Genomic DNA, 23684 nt, shown 5'->3' with positions numbered 1-23684 from the left:
TAAAATGCTACAATTCTTTTGGTCCTCCATGAAAAGTTAAACCCTTGTTCCATCCCCCAGGAAGTGATGATTGTCTAGACATCTACACTGTGTCTTTTTCCACCTTCTCTCCCCAAGCTTCAGCCTTGTCTTCTCATATCTGCCCTGTTTTCTTGATGCTGAAGTTAGAATCCTGAGCTGTGTCTTCACAGATGAGGATATGAAAATTGTGGGAATGGTTCATTCATTTAAAACAAATATTGATTTGATTTGTGTAAGAGAGACTCAAAGAGAGCCAGCTCCTGTTTTCTGCTGGTCTACCCCTGATTTCCCTGCAGCATTCCCAGCTGGGTCAGGAAGAATACAGGAGCTAATCCTAATCTCTCTAGTGAGTGGCAGGGACCCCACCATCAGAGTCATCATCTGCTGCCTCCCAGGGTGCACACCAGCAGGAAACTGGAATAGGGGATAGGACCAAACACAGGCAGTCTGATGCAGGATGCAGGCATCCCAAAATCATGCCTTAATTGCTGTGCTAGATGCCACCCCAATTAATTTTAATTGAGTCCTTTGGCTAGCCTGAGCTTCCTATTGAGTGTAGAAAGGGGTTGGCAGTGGCATTTCTCATTCTCCAGAACATTGGGTGAATCGAAGCCAGCTTCCTCGGTACCCACCATCAGATCGGCTGATCCCATCCAGAAGCAGACAGTGGCTTGGTGCTGGAAATGGGCCCTTCCTCACCCTCCTTGTTGGGAGTTTTCTAGTTTCCTTTGATGAACTAGTCGCCCAAGATTGTATCCTGTCAATGAACTCACACTTGTTCCTCATCTCTGTGTAAATTGCTATCTTTGAAGAGGTGCCTGACAGCCTCCGTTTGCTTGGGCCTGGGTTGTACAGACGCTGTTATTATGGAATAAGTTTAATGGGTCGTACACTTCATGCAGAAAGAGGGGTGTTTCTGGGCGACTTTGTGTGTACCAGTGTAGACCCACAAGACTCCACAAGGAGTGCATTAGGCTAAATATTTTTAGCCCATTGACTTGAGAGGTAATAACCCTAAATGCTTCATTAAAATTTCATGGGTGAGTGGCAGAAAGTACTAGGGAGGAAAAATCCAAAACACAAAGGCACCCGCGCTCTACAGCTTTATTATGACACAGCTGTGGGGCAGCGGTGTGGCTCCTAGAAGGATCAAAAGTAAACTTTTGCATGCATGTGCTGCCTGCCTTTTTCTTTCCTTTTCTGTTTCTGACTCTCAACATGTAACATCAACCCACCAACCCAGCTCCTTTCCCTCTCATCCCCTCCGGTGCGAGCACATGCAACACACACACACACACACGAGGCTTTCAGTCCTCTAGAGACAGGAATGACACAACAGGCATTTACTGGAATTGAATCTAGTCTCAGGGTGGAAGAATTTTCAAATCAACCCAGTATTTTCTGCGATTTCCTTCCTGTTGCCAGATTTTCGTAAGCTGGTAGCAGAAGCAGAGCGCAGTTGATGGTGCTCTCGGTGGCGCCTCATCTCCAACGAGTTTTAACCTGAGGATTGTCCACTCCAGACCTACTATGAACCAGGTGGGGAAGAGGGGAAGGAATCGGGACTAACAGTTTCGAGTGTACCTCCGCTCCTCCCCTGGACTGATAAAAATGTGACCAATGCCCTTTTCCCTGCCCAACTATGACTGGGAAACCTCAGCTAAGGCACCAGCCTCTAGCAGCACCGCCCACTGGGGACCAGCTCCCCCTCCGGCTAAGGGGCGCGGGGGTAACTCGTTCTAGCTGTAGCTCTGCTCCTGGTTGAGCCCACGGGCGCGCTGTGGATTTGGGTATGTGGATGTTTAGAGGCTCCGCGCGGAGTAGCGCTGAAGAAAAACATGAGGACTGCCGGGCGGGGACGGTGCTGGTGGCAGTGACGGTATGGCAATTCTTGGCTACTTGGTGAAACCCTGTCCTCCTTTCCCGCCTAGCGGACGCAGCTGGGGCGGGGACCCCGTGCTCTCTCAGCTCTTCCCCCTTCCCTTCGGGATGGGGAGTGAACGAAGGTGCTCCAGAGGCTCGACTGCGAGCCGCGGCGCCCCCGCTCGCTCGCTCGCTCGCTGGTTCTTCCTCCAGCTTGTCGTCACTGCGACTGGGCTAAGCTCTCGGAGCGCTCGAGCGGCGCACTGAGCGCCCCGGCGGGAGAGGGAGCTGCGAGGCCGGGCGAGGGGCGCGCTGCGGGCGGCCGAGCCAGCAGGTGAGAGGCGCCGCGGGGCGCCGGGCCGGCGGGGCGGGGGCTGCCGGAGGAGGTGGGTCTGCGCTGGGGGCGGTCTCCTCCCCTTGCTCTGACGCGAGGCCCGTGGCTCCCCGGGAGGATGGACCGAGAGCCGCGCTAGCGGGGGGCTTCCCCGGGCTGGAGAGTGCGCCTGAGTGCCGCCTCCCGCCGGGCATGGGAGCCGCTTCCTGGCGGCTGCGGCAGCGGAGGATGCTCCAGGCAAGCAGAGGTGAGGCGCAGCGGGGGACTCGGTGCAGCCCTGGAGTTCTGCTCCGGCAGGTGCTCTGTGGGAACTGCAGGCTTGGATGCCGTGGGGGTGGCTCCGTTGGGTCCACGGCGTAGGGCACGGAGGAGGAGCCCCCGGGGCGCGCCTCTCGGGAGTTGGGCAAGGGGTGCTGCGGGGATAGCTACTGCAGCAGTTTTCCGTCCTCTCCCTCCACTTGCTGGAAGGAAAGGGGACAGCCACCGCTTCTCTTTCCTGCGCCCCCCGCCCATCCCAACCCCCAGCTCCCTACTTGTGACCACTCGCGATCCTCTCTCCACACTTGTCCTACCAAGACCTGTCTCTATCCGGGATCCCTGCACCTTCCTCCCTCCTGGCTCTATTCTTGCCTGAGCTTGCTTTCTCCAACGGCAGAACCTGCCCCTTGCTCCCCAAACACCTCACCACCTCACGAGTCGCGCCCCAGAGACCAGACGCTCTTCCCCACTGCTGGTTCTCACTTCCCTCCATCCCAGCAGCACGGCAGTTTTTCCTCCACCTCTCCGACTGCGCGGGCTTTCCCGTAACCTCAGCCTTTTTGCTTGGGTATCCTCGCAGCTGGCTCTGTGGTCCTCGGACCCCCGTGCCTGTTGGCCTCCCTCGGTAGCGCTCCCCAGGGCCGCTACCCCGCTGCCCACTCCATGCGCGCTCGCTCTCTTCCTTCCCTGCCCCCGCGACTCGACAATTGCCTCAATGCAGAGCTCAGTTTCTTTCTTACTGGGGAAACTTTCAATCCCGGGTGTTCTGTTTATAAAGGAGCCATAAAGGGGACTCTCAGCCGCTGAGAGAAGCCGGAATCAGGAACGCCGAGATGAGGGAAGTAGTGTGGCGGCCTCCGAACGGGGTTGCGGAATAGGTGAAAAAGTAAATTTCTAAGCCAGGGTGGACGGCCGCAGCCAGGACGGACAGCAGGGGTTGGCTACGGCAGCGGCGGGTTATTGTGACCCCTGGTGGGAGGGCGCGGCTTTTCTCCTACTTTTAAAGGCTTTTATGCTTTATTGTTTTTCTTTTGATGGAGTCGCAGTAAAGGACAGGAGGGCGGCTGGGGCACCGGAGAAAGCTGCCTGGCGAGTCCCAGGCCACTTGGCGGCCGCGGTGCCTGCCTGGGGACTCTCCAGAGTAAGTAGGTTTTCCTCCGGGTAGACTGCCCCCGCCCCCCACTGGCAACACACAAGTCCTCATTGTTGGGGGTCTGCGGGGGCACTTCCGCCCGGCCGCGCGGGTGGGAGAGGGGAGGCGGGGGCACCGGGCGCGGGCATCGGTGCGCTCCGCTGCCTGTTGCCCAGGCTGGGGGCGCGTCCGCGGGGCTCCGAGGCTGCGTGAGCACGGGTTCAGCTGCATTAGAAAGAGGAGCGAGTTAAGAGCCGGCTGTGGCCCGAGCGGCGTTTCTCTGCCCTGGAGGAGCTGTGCGGCCGAGCCCTAAGACGGGTGCTGCCACGCAGCTCCAGGCGAAGGCGATCCGGACCCGCATGCTGACGCTTACTCTGCCTTGCCTCTAACCCCCTCTGCTCCCTTCCTACTGGCGCACTTTCACAATGTTGATGGTTTTTGAATAAAGGCCTTGTGGGGGTTCCTTTGACACTTCACAACACTTAACATGTTTTCAAATAATCATATAAATTAAAGGTGGCTTACGTTCTGAACCCCCTAATTATCCAGTTCACGTTTGTGCATTTATGTGCCAATTACAGGTCTTTGGGAAATCCATAACATTATCAACTGTCCCCACCCCCTGAATTAGCACCCATTGTTTCAACATCTCAAAGATGAGTGAGTGTGACAGAACCCCATGCTGCATAAGCAGGAGCCCTGGGTTGGGGGAAGGTTGGGGTAACCCCCTCCCCAGCCCATCCCTTTCACTCCCCATCCTGTCAAGGCTTGAGGACAATGCTGGAAACTGAAAAGGATCAAAGAATTTCTTGATTTCCTATTGAGGAGGGCGACCTAATCAAAGCTATATAAAAGTCAACTTCCAAGCAATCAGAAATTGTCTACTGATGTCCTTGATTGAAATCCCAGCATTCAAATGGAGTATTAAAGAACACGCAGAGAAGCGTTTTGAAGCGCTATTGTTCTTTTCCATACACAGAGGCCCTCTTAGAGGTGTAGGAAGTTCAAAACGCAGAGGTTTGAACAGACTGGCCTGGTAACTAATGGGCATCGGTGGCAGGATCGCGGGCCTGAGGGAAGAGGCCAAGGTAAGAAGCGCAAGTGTGCAGTAACTGGGCTACCAAGTATGGATTCAGTTCTGCACATCAACTTGGCAATTAAATCTCTTCCGAAAGCAGATTTAAGAAGATGATTTTTCGTGGGCTCAGTTTTTTTTTTTTTTTGACGGTTTGTGTGAGGTCTGAATAGGCATATCTGAAACATTTAATCATGCTCATTGTATTCAACAATAAAATCTGAATAAAAATTACTTATTGTTGATGAAGCTCATCTCACAAGCTGTTTCCCAGTATGTTTCATTTGCAAGACACACCATTGTGCGAAGCTGCCAGGAGGAGATCATATCACTTATTGTTCATTTTCTCCGCCCAGAACGGAGAGGAATGTGCTGTTCTGCTGGCGCTCCCCTTTGCCCTACGAAGTGATTTCTCTTGAGCAGGACGGGAATCTGACTTGGTACCTGCGAGTACCATCTCAGATACTGCGCTGGGTGGATTGTAGATGCTGGGAGCCACCCTGCAGGCAGACCAATGTAATTGAAGCAGCGTTTCATTCCGGTAATTCATTCAAGTCAAACATTTTGTTTTTGCTGCGATTTAATCCGTTTCTCAAGCTAATAAAGCAGACAAAGCAAGAAAATCACAGTTTATGTCTTTTAGATGGCACTTGAAAAAATGGCACATTGAAGGGTGTTGTCAGGAGCTTGAAGTGTTACTTAGGATCCACTGTAATGGAGAATGTACACTAGTTGAGTGTGGTGCCTCAGGCGTAATCATGGAACCTCTCAAAACCTCAGTTTCATCATTGCAAAATGGGCACAATACTAGCTGCCTGGGGGATCTTTGAACAGTTTTCCAGGGGGAATCCAGTCACTGAGTGTTCTAGCACATACTTTTAGTAAACAGAAAGGATGACATTTGGAATTAGAATACTGGGGTAAACCCAGCTACTTCTTTGTGATGTTTGGCAAGTCACCCTTATGTAGTTACAAGAATAATTGACATAGTACTTACTAGGAGTCCAGTATGCTGCCCAGCACTTTGCACACTTAATTTCATCTTTCATTTAACCGAGGAAGTGAAATCTTCTCATTCCATCTGGAAGATAGGGAAGCTGTAGCAACAGGGAGATTTGGTAACTTTTGTGAATACCTAGGAAGTAAGGAGTGGAAACAGCACTGAAACTCAAGGTCTGTGGTTTCAGGCTCTAACCTAACCATTATATTAGCCTGCCTCTGAGTCGGGAGGTGATGCTGGCTGCTTTTCAGGATGGTGATAACATGTACTGGAGGATATGAAATAGGAAGACTTTCTGTGGGAAAATGCTGTGTATTTGTTCCCATTGCTTTATTGTGAGCAGTTCAGTTGGACTGATGGCAAGCATTGAACACTCGGGACTTAGTGACTGTTCCTAGTAGGTCTTGGTTGATATTGGTACACATGTATCTGCTCTGCAGAAATAGTCATTAATTAAGTAATTAATGAGTAATTGGAGAATAATTAATTAGGCAGTCAGGATGACCAAGACTACAGAACAGATGATGTCTGTTATAAGCTGTGGTAAATGGAGATTGTCAAACTGGGAGGTGGTGTGGGGTGGCGGGAGTGGGCAGTAGTGGACCCTGGCATCGCCATCAGCGTCTCCAGCTCTGTAGGCTGTGTAGCCTTCACCAGCTTCGCTTAACTTCTCTGGGTTTTGATGTTCTTTATAATAAAAGGAGCACCTACTTCACAACATTGCTTGGCAGACTACGGGACCTCACTCAAAATGCTTAGAACAGTGCCCAGCAGATACTCTTTTTGCAGCTGACAGTTTTTTGGAGCAGGGATGTTCTGAGAGGAAGGGAGGAAGATACACGTGTGCGTGTGCGTGTGTGTGTATTAGAAGTTCACAACTTTTCTTTTACTTGATTTTGTTGGAATGATTTTCTTGCGTACTTCCATTCCTTATGAAAAGGAATTGCAGACACGCACATCATGCCAAAACCTCCATGCTGATGTAATTTTCAGCACTTATTTTTAGGAAAATAACGCGACATTGGTTTTAACAGTGGTTTAGTCAACTATCCCAATTTCCAAATTGGGAAGAAAAGTCCTGTTGAGAAGATACGTAATCTTAAGCAGATACACCAGAGCAATCCCGAATCCTTGTGCTCCTTTTCTAGTGATTTTTCCTCTTAAAAAAATATTTATTTTTGAAGAAGAATTATTTTGTTTGAAGTGCCGAATTACAGAGAGAGGAGAGAGAGAGGGGGCAAGACAAAAGATCTTCCCTCTGTTGTTGGTTCACTTCCAGAATGGCTGTAAGATCCAGAGCTGTGTCAGCCAGGAGCCAGGAGCCAGTAGCTTCTTCTAGGTCTCTCATGTAGGTACAGGGAACCAAGAACTTTAGGCCATCTGCTGCTGTTTTCCCAGGTACGTTAGCAGGGAGCTGGAACTGATGCCATATGGGATGCCAATACTGTAGGTGGTAGCTTTACTCACTAAGCCACAACACTGGACTCATTCCTTCCTCTCAAGCTGTCCCCTATGCAGGACAAAGAAGTGACTAAATGACTTGCACGTGGCCATAAAGCTTGGTATGTAAGTGGCTGTCAGGCTGTCAAACAGAAGCTGATCAGATATTCCAGATTAAAAAAACAGTATCAGTAGGAAAAAAAGAAGTAACACCATAATCTCCCTCTGAGTTATACATTTCTATCCATTAAAAATGGCAGTGAACTCTATCTGAAATGCATGCAAGAAAATAATCTCTTGTAAGATACACACAGTTACATACACTGCTACAACCACCCGTTAAGATAGTCACCTGAACAGTTCCCTTAGCTTGTAGAACAAGTCATTGTTCAGGTTTCCTTTTCTGTGATACGCTGTTTGTGTTTTTCTTCCATTTAGTCCTCAGATAAGGGAAGGTTTTGGTTTAGGAATCATAAAAGTCCTCTGACTTCTGTTTTATGAGATATGCAGCATATTCTATTGAAAAGTAATTGACAGCTTGCTTTTATTGTTATTATTTTACTGTGCTTGAACCCAACATATAGGCCATCTACAATGCCAGTGGAGGATTCTCATGAAGAGAAAAAGGAAGACAGGCAGAGAATAGAAGAGTGGAATAGAAGAGCTCACAGCTCAAATGATGGAGGTTTTGTACTGGTGAAGGTGGCCTGTTTAGGGGAGACAGATGAGGACTGGCCCTCTCAGACAGTTGTAACTAGGGCAGAATGAACCCAGGTCAGTGGTGTTGACCTACAGTGACCCATGAAAAATTGCCAAGCCTGTGTACCTGCTCTCAGATTCTGACTCTGTTGGTCAGTCTCTGACTCTCCAGTGGACTCCCTTCCTGTCAATTCACTGTCCATCAGTTTAGCCACCTCCTTTGTTCCTTTCTGTTTCTGTGTGAGCCTCTGTCTCTGTTTGTTTCCTCTTGTTTCTGTTCTTGTTAGTATTTCATTTGAAAATATAGCCTGAAATGTTATGAATATTCACTGAGAGTATCCAGGAAATTTTTGGCATGCACATAAAGATCTTTTGAGTACACAGTTAACAAATATTTACTGAATACCCACTTTGCGCCTGGCTCAGAGTCATGGCTAGGTGTTGTGAACTGCAAAGGTCTGCCACCTAGGGACCCAGCCTCATGCATAAATAGCTGCGATGTGCTACTGATAGCAGCTGGAAGCTGCTGGAGAAAGGGAGGCATAAAGAATGCTTTGCAGAAGACATTGCACTCTAGTGTGGGAATTTCTCAATCTAAAGGCAACCTGGACTCAAAGTGGGCCTCAACATTTGTTATGGGCTTAGGGATGGGCATATATAAGAGTGGTCGTAGTGTAGAAGCTGTGATTGAAATAGGAAAAAAGAGAGAAAGAAACAGAATAGACTGGGACAGGCCAAACCAGAATTCTGGAATTCAGTCCTGTTCCAACTTGGGGATGGCAGAGATCCAACTACTTCAGCTATTCCCTGCCTCCCCCCAGGAATCTGGGATGAAAAGTAATATACTATTGTAAGAATTTAGGGGAAACCAATGAAGTGGGGGTGGGGGAAGATAGGGGACTGCAGGAGTGGGAAAATCACTGAGCCTATGGAACTATATCATGAAATACATAAGTTAAAAAATAATAATAATTAAAAAAGGAAACTAAAGCCCTGCCACCTCAATGTGGGATGTGTTGTCTTACGTGTCATGACAGATAGTTGCCCCGGAATGGGTTTTTATAGAGAATTTCCCGAACTGTGTTTCAGGGAACACTTATGTTCCCCACAATAGTTAGGATGTTTCAAAAGGAAGAGTGCTCAGTGTGAAAGAAAATCCGTGCTCAAACGTTTTTGGAAAGTATTGAATTATACATCCTGTTTTTTGTAAGATGTGACATTTCCTGACACGTTAAGGGTTGAGAGATTTCCTGCAGTGCAGAAGTGCACTGAAATCATTGAAGATTTTCTAAATTCCTTTGCATGAAACCTTGATGGCAAAGAGTATCTCTCAATGGCATGTGATAGATGTATCACTGAAAAATGTTTGTAGGGGCTCATTTCTATGAAAGTAGTATGTGAGGTTCAAAATGTGGATAGAGTACACAAAATACACTGAGAGTGTAAATAGCACTGCAATGAAGCAACCAAGCCTGTATTAGCATACAGCCAAAGTAACGAAGCACAATAGATGCGTTTGCAGTGCCCTAATACCCTTCTGTATAGTCGGCTCTGCATTCCGCCTGCTAGGTACAGCTTCCGTTCCAAGTTTCATCTTCCTCCTTCTGTGTTGTTCTTTTGGATGTTCTGTTCTGAAGAACTAGCCTAAAAAGAATTACCCTGGGACCAGTGCAATGGCACCACAAGGTGATCCTCTGCCCTGTGATACTGGCATCCCGTAGCAGCACTGGTTTCTGTCTCTGCTGCTGCACTTTCAAACGAGCCCTCTGCTAAGGGCCTGGGAAAGGCCCAAAGCCTTGGGACCCTGCACCCAGGTGGGAGACCTGGAGGAAGTTCCTGGTTCCTGGCTTTGGATCGCTATAGTACTGGTGGTTGTGGTCACTTGGGCGGTGAGTCATCGGATGGAAGATTCTCCTCTCTGTCTCTCCTTCTCTCTGTATATCTGACTTTGGAATAAAAATAAATACATCTTAAAAAAAAAGAAATGAAGACATTTATAAACTTTTTAGTGGAAGGAAGTGGGATTTCTTTTAACCCAGGTGTGTGGAGAGTAGTAGGTGCTCAATAAGATCCTGCAGAATTGAATTCAGTATGTGCACTCTCGTGGATGATTAAATTAATATGGATAAAAAGATTAGGGTAGATTAATGGTTTTTCTGTTGACAATATTGAAATTCTTTCTGATCAGTGAACTTGAAAACCTTTCATCATACTTTTTTATTTTGTAATCCAAATTTGAACGTGAGTAGTTATAATCGTCCACTGAAAGTCATTTTTGTGTTTTATTGACATCACTTAGACATCATTAACGGTAACTGCTTCTCCAAATCTGTCCTATTGTAGTGGTTGATTCAATAGAGCAATCCAGCTCCATTCAGGGGAAAAATAACAAATGCTTTTCATTGAAAGAGGAGATTTGTAAATTACAATGCTAATTAATGATGGAGTATCCTGACACTAAATACTTGGAAGGCTTATGGAGGTCCTATCCTCAGGGTCTTTAAGAAATAACTCTCAGTAACTGAGGGTTCAAGTGAGGTGCCACCACAGCAGTGCAGGCATCTCTCCTGAAACATGGGAGCCTGTTGACAAAGATTGCATCCTCTAAGCTGCAAGTCATATTTAGAAAACATTTTCCTTTTCTATGACCCTAGCCTATATTCGTATATTTATGTATATACATCAAGATGTAGTGTGAATGGCAGAATGTTGGTAGTGATTGCATGAGAGGAAGGATGAACAGAAATAGGAAGCAGGAGACTTCGAGCCTCGTGAGGTTACCTCTGGTCTTAATCTTGGCTACATGAAAAACAATAGATCAGCTTCTCCCACAGGGTTAGAAGTTGGTCCTGCTAATTATCTACTCTTAGAGTACCAAGAGACATTTGGCTTTGCTTTTACATATTCCTCTGGAAATTAAATCCCAGTGGTTAGCAGAACAGAGTGAAATCTGCAGTGTGGGTGATCACTGACATAAGGAAACTGTGTAATGGGTAAGGAGCAGGAGCCATGCAGTGTTGTTCCCTGGTGATGGCTTAGTAGTGCCAGTGTGTCGTGATAGTGGTGCATACTGGGGCTTGATCTAGGTCACAGGTCGCATGATTCTGAGCAGAAACTTTTATGTATACCCACAGAAGTTCTAAGTATAAATCCCAACAATTCACCTATGGTGAATTCGTGTAAAATCACAAAAGTACTAGAAATCCAAAGGCAGACCAAGATGGGCCCACCATCTCTAGCATTGTAACGGTGACACGTATGGTGAGACTGTAGCTCCAATGAATACAGAACGGTTACTGTAATTTATTCCTTTGAGAAACCAAAAAGATTTATAGATTGCACTGAAGCTGGATTCTTGCCAACCTTCTGCTATCTAACTTCTTAATTTTAATGTAGTTGAATTTATCAATCTTTTCTTTTATGGCTAGCACTTTTTATGTCTTGTTTGAGAAAGACTTCTTTTCTCACTCTGATGTCACATACGTATTCTTTTTTATTATCTTCTAAAAGCTTTATTGTTTCACCTTTCATGTTTAACTTCTGTGATCCATGTCAAACATGTATGTGTGTGTGGGGGGGAGGTAGTCATTTTAATTCTCCTCCATATGGAAAAATAATTTTCCTGGCATACATAGCATTTTTTAGAGTGTATTTAATTAGTTTACTTATTTGAAAGGCAGAGTGAAACAGGGAGGGAGAAGAGGGGAAAAAGGAGAGAGATCTTCCATCCTCTGTTCACTCCCTACATGATGCAAGGCCTAGGTCTGGACCAGGTCAAAATCAAGAGCTGTGCTGGTGTCCAGCATGGATGGCAGGAGCCCAAGTGAATGGGTCCCCTTCTGCATCTTCTCAGGCACCTTAGCAGGAGCTTGATGGAATGTGGAGCAGTACATACTCATAATGTCAAGTCATACACAGGGGAAGCATGGGTGTGTTCCAAGCACTGGATTAACCCACTGAGTAACAATGCCAGTGCGACTGAGTTTCTAGGTGCCTGCTTTGTCTATTCTCTTGTGTAAACCAAATTGTGTTACTTCAGCTTTAAAATAAGTTTGGCATTTTTCCCTATAAAGTCCATTTTCAGAAATTCCTTGGCTTTTCTTGGCCCTTGTCTTCTGTATGAATTTTATAATTATCTTTTACTGTTTCACAAAAATGCTCTTGAGATTTGATTTGAGTGACATTGAATTTATAGATTGGTTCAAAGAGAATGTCATTATTATGATATTGAGTCTTTCTACCCAGAAATGTAGTAACTCTCCATTTCTTAGTTCTGATTTCAAGAGTTTATGGTTTTCTCCACAAGTATATCCACTCTTTCATTAGAATTATTTTAGGTGCTTTGCATTATTATAGTTGGCCTTATAAATATCACACACTTTAAAATGTGTATTTTCTAGTGGTATGTTTTTCATCCTCAGCTGTCATTCTGAAAGGTGGGGAGTCAGGAGAGCAAGAGAAACACTGGTGTCTAGTGAGTGCTTGCCAAGTGGTAGGGGCCTTGCCTGCAGGGTTATTTCATAGCTAAATAGAAGAGCCTTCTGGACATCACTGCTGTCTTCTGTGGATCAACCATGCAGGACATAACAGGGACAGGGGATCTCTATTTGATTGGCCTAATGGACGTGTAGAGTGAGGAAAGGGGCTAGTGAGAGAGTGATCAACCCGAGTAGCAGCCCATCACTTTGTTCAGGTAACAGAGGTTTGGAAGGGCATTGCTGGCTTCCCCATGAAGAGCGAGGAAATCTGTGCAGGAGGGGCCAGTCCTCTTTCAGACTGGGGGTCCTGTTCAGCAGGAGGCTTGGGAGTGAGTCTCACTCTTGACATAGCAGCCTGGCTTTTGCAGCACAGCTTAGTGATTTAACTACCCCAGCAGCCACTTTTGGTTGGAAGTCTCAACTCCAGCTTGAATCCTGAGAACCCCTGGGTGTGTCTACTGCAAGTGAGGCACCAGAGGAGGGTGAAAAGATGTGCCCCAGCTGTGAAGCTTTGCTGGAGCAGAGATCCAGGTTTCTCTGCGCCCACATTAGTGCTCTTTCTGTCTTGCCCTTAGTCTGTTGGTTTCAGATCTTCTGGTACACCATGATGAGCTGCTGGCAGGGTTTGGCCCTTTGAGGAAGCTTGCAGATATGATGAAAGTATAACTTGTTCTTGAACAAGAGGACAGTGGGACAAATGTTCAACCATGGCCCATGTGATAATGATTACCTGCCAGCAAAGTCCTTCCTCCCTTTCATCCTTACATAAGCCCACTCCCATTCTTTATCATACTTCCATGATACCTGTGTTCTAAGACTTAGAGCAGGTGCTTGTTTTTCTCTGCAAGTTACCCCTTACTACTGTCAGTGTTGATGAAATTGCAAATTTCTCTTTTCTCCTTGCCAAATGCTATAGCTTTTCCTTGATCTCCCATCAGCAATGTTCTGTTGGTTTTCTGGAATGAAAATAATACACAGTGCTATTGTCGGTTTGTTTGACAGAGGATGACTCATACGAAGCATGATTCGTTCAGACAGAAGCCGAGCACAGGGTTAACCTAATAGATTGTGCTTTCTGGTTGTGAGGCCAGGAGTCTTTTGCCACACATGATCACTGGAGGTAGAAGGTTTGGTATGTTTGAGCAGCCATAATCAATATGGCTGGGACAAAGGGAGGCTAGAAGAGGGAGTCTGACATTCAGACTAGTGTTGATCTTTTTAATTTATGTGTTCACTAATTCATTTCAGTTGAAATGCAAACACAGAGGTTTTCCATCTGCTGAGTCATCTCCAAATGCCCCCAACAGACCAAAACTAGGAGCTTGGAACTTAATTCATGGCTCCCAAGTGGGTGATAGGGTTAAGTAGTTAAGCCATCATTCCCTGCCTCCCATTGTGCACATTAGCAGGAAGCTGGATGGGAAAGGGGGTAGCCTGGACTTGAGTCATACACCTCTATGTGGTATGTGAGTATCATACACCTCTATGTGGTATGTGAGTATCTCAGGCAGTGATTTCACTGCTGTGCCAAATGCCTACACCCCCTTGCTCTCTTTCCAAAATAAAGGTCTTACAACATGGTCTCAAGCTGAGGCCTTCTCCTTTACAAGTGAAATCTTAACCTGAAATGCCAAACCACAAGCCCCAGTGAGTGACTTCTGAATGCGGAGATGTGTAATCCAACTGAGCACAGGTGGTGCAGTGGTCCCTTTCTCTATCACATGGAGGACTGCAGTGGGGAGGACGTACTGGAGGGGTAGTTCAGACCTAGACTTGTACTTCCTTGTGAAATCACACAGTAATGCAGATATTTTACACTTGGGATTGTTCACTTGGTGCATTATCTGAAGCCAATTTAAAAATCACAACCTAGGGCCTGACATGATAGCTTAGTGACTAAATCACCTTCCATATTCTGGGATCCCATATGGGCACTGGTTCATGTCTGGCTGTTCTACTTCCCGTCCAGCTCCCTGCTTGTGGTCTGGGAAGGCAGTGGAGGATGGCCCAAAGCCTTGGGACCCTGCACCCATATGAGAGACCTGCAAGAAGCTTCTGGCTCCTGGCTTTGGATTGGCTCAGCTCCAGTTGTTGTGACCACTTGGGGAGTGAACCAGTGGATGGAAGATCTTTCTGTGTCTTCTTCTCTCTAAATCTAGTTTTCAATACAAATAAATAAGTCTTAAAAAATCACAGCCTAAAGATTAAAACTGCCAACAAGTGTGTGTCAGAAGTGACCAGACTTCTCTGTGCTATCCTGAGCTCACTCAGAGTTGCCACAGCTGTGACTCCCTAGCAGATTTTAATAATTTCACTGATATAGATTATGTAGTGGCAATCCAGTCAGGACATCTATGGAGGCAGACTCTTGAATAGGGAATCTGGCATAGGAAAACTAGTTACAGAAGTATGGAAACAGGTACACACAAGAAAAAGAAGCAAAGGGCAGACCGGCAGTGGCAGGAAGCTAGCCTCCGTCTAGAGGTGCAGGCATCATTGGAGAGCATAGCATTATCAGAACCCAGCAGGGAGCAGGTGTGAAGGCAGAGTGCACTGGAGAAAGGCCAGGACTGGAGCTGCTGGAAGCCCAGCTGAGTTTGCATGGTGGCAGTGACAGCACACAGAGGATGGGCTGGGTCTGGGCAGAAGACTCTGCCACTTCTGGGAATGCCAACTTGAAAGAGATAATGCTTCTTCTAGTTTCTCCGTTCTCCTACCTGCCTCCTGCCAGTTTCTCCCAGTGAGTGAACTTCCCTAGAAGTCTGTTGACAAGGTAGCCTGTGAAAGAAAGTCAAGACCAACTTCATTCAACACAAGGAGAGCTGGATGAGGGGCATGATCTGAGTGAAAGGTAGTGGACTTGCTCCTCCACCAGAAACAGTGCAACTCCTAAGAGAAATGTTTGCTCATATAGCAGAGTTGAAGGTTAGCAGGGAAGTGAAACATGTATTGTGGTTGGTTGGTCATCAACTTTCGCTTTTGCACTCCTCCCACTCCATCAGGGTCATCCTGTAGGGAGTGGAGATGGCTCTGCTGACAGTGAAGTTAAGCTCTGGTTACTGCAGTGTGCTGAAGGATAGGACAGCAACAGCAGTAGGACTGTACGGCCCTTTTCTGCAATTGCAGGGTATAAAAAGCTTTGAAAACGAATTGGTGATCAAACCTGACCTGGCCTACCCCAGGAAGTTACTTGTTAAGCTTTATTGAGCACTCTGAGTTGGCAGCAGTGCTACCTTTTGCTCCAAGAGCAGCTAACAGTTTGATTACAAGTTATCACGAGGCATCTGGATGGAGATGTAAAAGTTGAAAGTTTTGTGGATGTTGTAGATTGTGCCACTTTTCTAATAGCCATAATAAAATCTGCAGTCTGAACTCATCAGACCCCAGGGAGATTGAATGAATGATTATGAACCTGGATTTCAGCATGACAGAGGAAAAAGAATGTGACTGTGGTACAATTATGTATGGTTCTGAATGACATCCACTTGTTCCCTGGAATACAAAAATGCCACAGCTTAAGGGGCCTCTGTGCCCTGAAGGAACTGCCCACTCTTCTGTGTTTGAGGAAATGCTGCTCAGGGAGGAGACTTAACCAACTACATGTGTTACAACATTGTCAGGGATTGGTTAATTGTAGAGCTGGAGCCATTCACTGTTCCTTTGCTCTGAATATCATGCTAAGGTTCCATTCCCCACCCCCCACCGTGAATGTGTCAGTGGGATGAAAGAAAGCTGCAGGTGGGTGTCCAGGAAAAGTCATACTCCAGCTACAGTAAGCTTAGGTTTGTGGCATGTTTCATAGGCACACATGTACACACACACACCAACATCTTCCGTGCACTCCCAGAACTGTCAGATAGGCAGGATGGTTGATGCTGTCCTCATCTGATAGATGGGTACACCGGGCCTGACAAATACTAGTTCTGTGGCCGTGGATGAGCTCTTTAATTTTCTGAACCTCAGTGGAAATAATGGGCTCTTCCAGGCAGGTTTTGCTACAGGCCACACAACTGGAACCCTGCCGTACATGGCACTTAATTTCTGCCTCACCCTTCCATCCCCTGTGTGTCCTCTGCACAAGGTCACCCAGCTCTTGCCTGTGAAAAGGGCTGGCTCTGGTGCATAGGAGAATTTAGGTGCTGAGTGATCATAGCCTCTTCGCTCAGGTGATTTTGTTTTTGTTTTTGCTTTTGCTTTAATAGCAGAGACTCCAACTACACCGTGCAGTTGTTCTTTCTCTCTTTGGAAAGTGATCTTGGTATTCCATGACCTTGGTGGCCCCTGTTGTCCTCACATGGGGGGAGACAGTTTGATATTTTATGTGCTGTGAATCCTACTGGAAGGGGGGACAGTTGGTGCCCCTCCCAACCCTCCAGTTGGCTCCAGATAGCAGTTTTAGTACTTGTCGGCACCTGTGAGCCTCTGTGTGCTGTGATTCACTGTGGACGGGGAGAAGAAAATATTTCTTCTTTGTGAGTATTTTGCAAGACTAATATAGCCACATTTTTAGGGCAGGTTTATTAATCTATAACTTACAAAACACTCCAGAGGAAGGAGATAGAGATCTACTCTGGGAGGTAAAGATATCGGGCACGTCACATCTAGTGTTGACTTCTGAGCACATTGTCCAGTCAGCTTTCTTCGGGGTGTGTTGTAGCTTGCCAGTGTGATGGTGACTTGCCTTGGACATCATCTGAATGGGCAGTTATGTCATTTTGTTTTTAAATTGGCATGGTGTGAAGGTGTGGGTAGAGAAATGGAATGATCATGATGCAGACAATTCTGGTCTTCTCCAGTCGCTTGACCAAATGTCACACGTTATTATACATACAAGAGGCAGCACAAGTCTCAAGGATCCCTCACCTAGAGGTGGTGGTGCCAATGGTTACACCTGTAGAGATGATAAGGATGATGGTAATGGTGATGAGGAAAATAATAGCCATCATCCAGTACAAGCAGTAATGATTTGTTGGAAATGGCTCTGTGCCATGTGACTTGATCCACTAACTCAGTATTCTTAGGGCTGCTACAGAATACTGACAACAGTGGCCAGCCCCAAGGTCGTGCAAGATACACAGGCTTTTTCCCTCTAAATCCGGGGATAGTTAGTGACGCACAGATTAACAGATAATACTGTTGTAGTACTCTGTAACACCCAGGAAAGTGTTAGCTGGGGTAAACTGTAAGACAGAGGGATGGATTTCTTGTGGATAGGGAAGGATCAACATCAAGTGCTTTGGAGAGCGCTTGGAATTTGATGGTGAATCTTTCCTGCAATGAATATTTCCCAGGTACTGTGCTGGGCTTCAGGCTTACAGCATGAGTGTATTAGAGACTACAATTGCCCTCTGGATGCATCAAGTCTGTTGGATAAGACACAAATTCACAGTCTAGGTCAGAGGACCATAGTAAAAGTGGAGGTAAGAACCATCACTCTGAGGGAATTCTGGGCAGTTTGGAATGCTTGGATTGTAAAGTGGCTGGGTTGCAGGATCCAGGGGAAAAGAGACTGGAAATGTTATTGGGCCAGTGCATGCAGCATCTTGTCATTAATTGTTAGTGAAGACACTGAGGTTGGGCTGATGGTGGTGATACAGTCTCTCCTTTTATAAATTTCTCTACAATTGTCTTGATTTTTCCATTGTCTGGGATCAAAAAAGCAGGGTAAAGAGGACTGTGACTGTTTATTCAGGATGTGCATATGTCAAGCGCAGTTCACTGTAATTGTTCCTGAAGTGTCTGGTAAACTCTGCGTGCTCAGGTTGGGGTGAGGACTGGATATGCTACCATTCAGCTGCAGTGAATGGTCATAGGAAGGGAGTATGTAGGGCCCAGGTAGCCAGGGCTTTCTCTTGCAAGCAAAGTTAAACATCTTGGTTGCATTTTTTTTAAAGATTTTTATTATTATTGGAAAGCCGGATATACAGAGAGGAGGAGAGACAGAGAGGAAGATCTTCCGTCCGATGATTCACTCCCCAAGTGAGCCGCAATGGGCCGGTATTGCACCAATTCAATGCCGGGAACCAGGAACCTCTTCCAGGTCTCCCACACGGGTGCAGAGTCCCAAAGCATTGGGCAGTCCTCGACTGCTTTCCCAGGCCACAAGCAGGGAGCTGGATGGGAAGTGGAGCTGTCGGGATTAGAACCGGCGCCCATATGGGATCCCGGGGCATTCAAGGCGAGGACTTTAGCCGCTAGGCCATGCCGCCGGGCCCTTGGTTGCATTTTTTTATGTGAAACATTCATGTTTAAAATTTGGCACTAAATCACTAAATCAGTTAAATAACTGTGGGTGAATGTTTGGCCGGAGTGGTTAGTTAAGACACATTCAAGTGTCTGGGTTCCAGTTTACACCCCGTTTTTAAAAAAACGTATTTGTTTTATTGGAAAGGTAGATCTACTGAGAGAAGGATATATACACAGAAAGATCTTTCCTCTCTTGGTTTACTCCGTAAGTGACTGCAATGGCTGAATGAGCTGAGCTGATCCAAAGCCTAGGAGCCAGGAGCTTCTGGGTCTCCTGTGTGGGTGCAGGGCCCAAGTCTTTGGGCCATCCTCTGCTGCTTTCCAGGGCACAAGTCGGAAAGTAGAAGGGAAGTAGAGCAGCTGGGATAGGACTGGTACCCATGTGGAAACCTGGCACATGTAAGGTGAGGACTTTAGCCATTAGGCTATCACCCTATTTCTGATCCAGCTTCCTGGTAATCTGTACTATTGGAGGTCACAGATGATGTCTTCAATAGTTTGGTCCATGCTTTTCAAGTGAAAGACTTAGATGGGGTTCTGGGCTCCTGGCTCCAGCCTTCCCTACCTATGGCTGTTGGCTCAGCCTTGGATGTTGTAGACGTTTGGGGAGTGAACCAGCGAATGAAAGATCCCCTTGTCTTTGTCACTTTGATTTTCAACTAAAGTAATTAAACAAAAACCTTAAAAATCCCAAGCAAACACAGTGTGTAGTCTAAACATAGATGGACAATGGCTGATTTTTATGAGTTCTGGTATGCTTTTTGTAATAGTGTTATGACTCCATAAATTCCCTCAAGCGGAAGTTCAGTTCACATATCAAAGGATGAACTGACTCCGTTTGGATGGAGGAAGTTGTTACAAGACAACTGAATGGTGGGAAACTGGACCTCATTTATTTCTGTGTTTCCTCAATCACCTTGTTTGTTTTCCTTGTCAGATGTTTCTAATGCACAGTAAATGCTTCAATAAAGCCAGTGTCTGCTGCAATTCTTATGTATTCTCTGCTGTTCGCTGGGCAACATGAAGTTTGTATCTGTCTCCATCTACAGCAGCCTTAATTAAGCTTGTTATGTACTGCTACCAAGGGCATCTCCTTTCGTGAGCCAAATGAGTAGTTTTAGGGTCTGTAATGACAACATTCAGTGGCTTTCTCATTTAGGGTTGCTGACTCCCAGTCACTGAAATGTGCATGTTTCAACCTAGAGTGAGAACATGAGCGACTTAGTCGTTACTGTGGAATTGAGTGAATGTCATAAATATTTATTTATCTTTTCCATAGCTGGCATAGAAATGTTGGGCTATAAAAAAAGTTGTTCACAATAAAAACAACAGAAAATTCATTGGCTATCCATCTCCTGGATGCATGTGTCGCTTTTGGTTTTCATTAGTGTCTAGCAATATACTTTGAGAAATTAGATTTGAACAGAAGCTCAAGCAGAATAGGAAAGCTCCCAGTGCTCATAATTAACCTGTTTTAAGCAAGGACCTATTGCACACAGCAGCCTTCTTTTAACCAGATAGTGACTAGAGTTGAATGGTTTTTCTTTCATTAAATAACTCCATATTTATAGAAGTTGGAAAACACACATGCAATAAGAGAGACAAAAAAATTATTTTCAGCATTTCTGTCCAAATGCAGTCACTGTTCGGAGTTTTGAATAATAGAAATAAAGAGATGTGGGTTTGAGTTAAATCAACATTCTGTAGTTTCCTCCTTTTACTTATTCTTGCCAAATGCGTTTTTTCTTAACTATGAAAAGGAAGTGAAGATGTTATCTACCTGTGTGGATTATTAAATCAGATAATATATTGCACACAATAACATATTTAGCACGTTAGTTGAAACAGAAAGCATTTTAGCAACTTGCTGTTATAATTAACTTTTTGGTTATTTTTGTTATGAACGTTTTACTTTAACTTTCATGTTGTCAGTACACTATTTTTTTTCTTCTGCTACTAAAGAACACCAGTTTTGGAGAAAGTGTTTCTAGCTATTAAGATTCCAGTTCAGAGTTGCACATTCTGTGGTGTTCTGCATGGATCGGATTCTCAGCCCTGGCTCCTAACTCTAGCTTCCCACCAACGCTAACTATGGGAAGTGATAGCAGTGGTTTAAAAAAATAGGTTTCTTCACCGCACTTGGGAGAGCCAGCTTGCTTTTCTGGTCCCTAGTTCCAGCCCTGACACAACTCTGAATATCACTGCCACTTGGGGAATAAGTCACTGTAAGAAACCTCTCTGTCTATCCTTTCCCCCTCAAATTTAGAAAACAAAAGAAAACAAACAAAAACCAACACAACATTTTTAAAATTTATTTATTTTTATTGGGAAGTCAGACCTACAAAGAGAAGTAGAGACAAAAAGATTCTCTATGCACTGGCTAACTCCTCAAGTGGCTGCAACAGTGAGCTGAAGCCAGGAGCCAGGAGCCAGGAGCCTTCCTGGGCCTCCCACGTGTGTTCAGGGTCCCAGGGCTTTGGGACAACCTCTACTGCTTTGCCAGGCCACAAACAGGGAGCTGGATGGGAAGTGCAACCGTGGGATACGAATTGGCATACACACGGGATCCTGGCAAAAGCAAGGCAAGGACTCCAACCACAAGCCTGCTGCATTGGGCCTGAGGCAACTTTTTTTTTTCACATCTCTTTACAAAAATTTTTCTGAGTGTTCTACAGATAATACAGCATTTCTTAACATTCCTTTGTCATGACTTAATCTTTCCTTTGTACTTTGAAATTGTTGCCAATTTTTTTCTAATGCAAATAGTGTTTTGGTGAGGATCCTACACTTTCATTGCTCTCTTGCAAAAGAATCCTGGCTTTCTCGTTAGCGTAATCACTTTCTCACACAGGTTGAATGGATGGAGTTACTGCCTGGACTGTTCTTTGGAACTTTCGACAATGATGGCAATCCTGTGTATGTTTGTTGTCCAATATGGTAGTCATGAGCCACATGGGTTGCCATCATCGTCGAAAGTTCCTAAGATTATGGTAGAGGGTGATTCCCCAAGCAAAATTGGGGTACAAAATGCATGTTTTGTAGGCAGGCACACATGCACATGGCCCACAATTGATTATCATTGCTCATGTAAACAGTATTAACAATCTGACTTGCATCTTTAAAGCATGTTCATTTCTTCCAGTTCACTTCTTAGGAAAACCTATTTGTTGAATGGAGGTTGGAGTTGGGTATTTTGCCCTGTGAACTGTTGTGAATTTATATAGCAGATTTTTTTCCCAGTTGATGAGGCCATTTCTTCATCTAGAGGAAGGGTGCGTCTTCAGGGTTTAGTGTTGGGCCTTTATATTCCACCTGGTTTTGCTGTCTCTATTGATGGCAGTTTACTCCCAGGCTAATTCCTTCTCTCTAGGAAGTAGGTAACTATTCCCTAGAGAGTTAACAATTCAAGTAAATTGATGGCTGTATTGTGATTATTTTTCTTCATGAATAAGGCAAGGATATATTGCCTAAGCCACTTCTATAGTATCTGAATCAACGCTTATGGGATTTACATGTCAGACACCAGTTAATCTAGGAGTCGGGGAGAAAAGGGGCACTGCAGTCCCAGCTGGTGTATTGCAGTAATGTCTTGGGACTTATGGATATAATTGAACAATCCCTACTAGTAATTACAAAAAGGACTCACTACCCTTAAACGTGACCAAAACATATCAGATCATCTAAAAGCATGAAGCTATTTGTTTAATCAGCAAAGTCTATGCAAAAAAATATTTTATTAATATACCAATTTTCTGATTCAGCCCTTTGTGTAATAAAATATGGTGACTAAAACAGTTTCATTTTTTACGGTTCTGGCTCAGCATAACAGAGGCTGAGGTTTTCTCCACCATGAAACATATTCGCAAATTAATATTTCACAACTATAAGATGAGTTTGACCCTACAGGTGTAAGTTCACTTCCTGTCCTAACATCTACTGTACCGTGAAATTAGGGTTCTTTTAAAAAAAGCTTCCTATTTTCTAAACTTCATTGTGTCAAGTGTGCTAATATCTTACCAACTTTTAACTCGTCAGTCACTATTGAGTAATAGTATCATTACACAATGTTGTGAACACAGGCTGTTTTTCAGTGTAGACAGGCTCTCCCTATTTAGAAGGCATGAAAAAGATGGAACTCAGTTTTGTCAAGTCTTTGGTCACATCTGCTGAGTCACCTATGCTAGAATGAGTTACCTGTGCATAAGTGAAAGAAGGGATTTATGGTAGAATGGTACCTTAGGATGGGATAAAATGAGATCTGTATGTCCTTGAGATACTTGTTTGACCTGTTTGGACTTACATGGTCTCCACAGAGAAGGAAGAGTTTGGATGGACAAACTTTGAAATCCCTGCCCGTTGCAGTACTCTGATTTCATGCACACATTGCATTTCTGCAGTAATACATAATGATCAGCCTATAGTGTAGGGTCAGATGCACATATCTTCTCTCAGAAGTCTTTGCAGATTCCCATGACTTAAGCTGGTTTCTTGTCTTTTTTTACTGTACTTCTCATGGATGATTTATGTAGTAGCACGGATATGTCTCACACCCCCTATGTCATCAGGCCATGAAGTTGAGAGCCATGTATTCATATGAATTTTTCTATATATGAAAAGTACTTTGAATTAGTACTCAACAAATATTTGGCAACCATAGCTACAATATATTTTAGAGATCCTACAGGCAAAGATAAAAGCAAAGCAAGATTGTAAAAGAGACTCTTCTAGAGTTGTAGTAAAATAGTTTAGGTACTTTATGCCATGTAAAGTAAATTCAGTAGTTTCTCTTGGAGATTCCAAAATATTGTCTTTGAAATGACAAATATTTGGTAGTTGAGTGAAGAGATAAATCATCTCATGCACATCTTGGAATCCTGTTATCCATTACTGATGACTCAACACTTTATGGGAAACATCTTCCGATAAAGTCAAAATGAGGTCTTTTTGGTGGAAATATCATCCTAGTGATTTAAAAAAAATGAAAGAAAGAGAGAGAGAGAGAGAGAGAGAGAGAGAGAGAGAGAGAGAAAGAGAAAGGAAGGATTGGAGGAAGGAAGGAAGGAGGGAAGCAGAGCTTCTCCTGTCCTTGCTGGTGTTTTGGTGTTTAAGAGATTCCATCTGCCTGAGGCCTGGGGAAA

General features: G+C 45.1%; 1 protein-coding gene across 9 annotated transcripts in view; it reads left to right on the top strand.

Moving 5' to 3' along the window:
• The first annotated feature begins 2288 nt into the window (after positions 1–2288).
• The window catches only part of DAB1 (DAB adaptor protein 1), a 409353-nt gene continuing 387957 nt past the window's right edge, over positions 2289–23684 (top strand). For all 9 annotated transcript variants that reach the window (XM_058656380.1, XM_058656404.1, XM_058656398.1 and 6 more), the window contains exon 1: positions 2289–2465. The gene's annotated coding sequence lies outside the window, so the exon portion shown is untranslated. The remainder of the gene's footprint in view (positions 2466–23684) is intronic.

This window comes from Ochotona princeps, chromosome 2 (assembly GCF_030435755.1).
Source record: "Ochotona princeps isolate mOchPri1 chromosome 2, mOchPri1.hap1, whole genome shotgun sequence".
Classification (NCBI taxonomy): Eukaryota; Metazoa; Chordata; class Mammalia; order Lagomorpha; family Ochotonidae; genus Ochotona; species Ochotona princeps.
Note: the sequence above shows the minus strand (reverse complement) of the source record. Positions and strands in the feature narration are given on the sequence as shown.